Here is a 1569-nt window from a genome sequence, read left to right as displayed (position 1 = left end):
AAAGCACTGCTAATTTTCCTTAAATGGACAGACTGTTCCATGCAGCTTTTTAAAGGGCCCGGGCCATCGGCTGTGTTGACCTTCACTTGTCAACATAACTACCTCCTTTATGCCAAATGTCATGACCTTAGGGGCCACAGCTCCTTGTTGGTATCCACTTGGCCAACTTTGCCTAGCATTTCAAAATTAGCAAAGCTACACCCTACAGACACTGTTGTCAATTAAAAACAAAAAGGGAGGCGTTATTATTGGCCAAAACATTGCATTTAAACGTTTCGCTCATGCGCTGTCTCATTCATAAGCATTTTTACTCCTTTCCTGCTGGCAATGAATACCATTACAAAACTAGCTAACGTTAGCTACATCTGAATTGTTGTTATTCATAATAATAACACAATTTTGTTCCTATATGAGGATTTGAACAGTAAACTTAGCACTTAAACTAACGTCGACGTTAGCAAGTCAGCTAGAAAAACGCTTGCTGCTGTTCTGGGGCCCGTGTAGACGTCTGCTTGTGCTATCGACTACCCTCACGCGTTCCGAAGCACATATAAACACATATAAACAGGTATGTGACCCTTGTACGAACCGTGACATCCTGCGCCAAGAAGCCAAATATACGTGACCTTACCGTTGCCGAAAAGCTTGTTTCGTCGCTTCTCCTTCTGACTGCTCTCGCTCAGTGTTTCTCCTGATATTCTACACTGGACGGTGGCTCGCTGCGCCCAACAGACTCGGAGCACTCCAGCAACAGCAGAAGAAACAGCGGCAAAGAAGACCTGGCCTAGGGAGGGTAGACCGAAGCGACTCTTTCGTTTGCATTCCATACAGGCAACGTGATGCAAAGCGGACCAATGAGCGTAAAGGGTGAGATTTGAACCCACCCTCTATTGTCAATTAACCCCTCCTCTCCTCTCTTTCCATTCACCTGTCAAGTGTCGGCCTCAGTCCTGATCTCCATGGTAACAAAGAGCTTTAATCTTTGCACTGTGCTCTGTTTGCAGTGCAGCTACGGGGCCACAGAGAAGCTTTAAAGATATGTCACACTTTGTTTGGCCCTCTTCAAAACGGAGGTCAACATCAGCGACCTCAAAACAGCACCCCTGGAGTCATTTGATTCAGGGTTTTGTTCCGGGCCACTTCTTTGCCTTGTAAGCTTAGCAGCTATTAAATTCTTTCACATACAAGCATGTGGACTCTTTTTCTTGCACGCTCACCATTCTGCCGTAAAATAGTATTATTTTGATCATGTTTGCTTGGAAGATGAATCTAACCTGAAGTGCTGGCTTTTTCACAATTTTCAGTCGTCATTATTAGAATGTTTCTTCATTTGTAAGACAATCTAGACTTTAATGCGGGGGGGAAACTAAATAAAATTAACTAATTAATACCAAATTAAATTAAATTCAGAGAATACAGCGAAGGAGATAAACAGTTCATAATGTAAATCTTATGGCATGGGCATAGATAGAGGCAGCAGGTGAATTCTGAAGTGTACAAGGTTATTCTCTCTGCTCAGATTTATACAACCAAGACTGCAAAAGTGATCCAACAGTGCTTCATATGTGC

The 1569-nt window shown here is 43.1% G+C and overlaps 1 protein-coding gene across 1 annotated transcript in view; it reads right to left on the bottom strand.

The window, feature by feature from the left end:
* Window positions 1–687, bottom strand: part of phc2b (polyhomeotic homolog 2b (Drosophila)) — a 44621-nt gene extending 43934 nt beyond the window's left edge. Inside the window, exon 1 of the mRNA XM_005729737.2 lies at window positions 632–687. The gene's annotated coding sequence lies outside the window, so the exon portion shown is untranslated. The remainder of the gene's footprint in view (window positions 1–631) is intronic.
* Between the last annotated feature and the right edge of the window lie 882 nt (window positions 688–1569).

Source organism: Pundamilia nyererei, unplaced genomic scaffold, assembly GCF_000239375.1.
Source record: "Pundamilia nyererei isolate P.nyererei 1_Seehausen unplaced genomic scaffold, PunNye1.0 scaffold00034, whole genome shotgun sequence".
Lineage (NCBI taxonomy): Eukaryota > Metazoa > Chordata > Actinopteri > Cichliformes > Cichlidae > Pundamilia > Pundamilia nyererei.
Note: the sequence above shows the minus strand (reverse complement) of the source record. Positions and strands in the feature narration are given on the sequence as shown.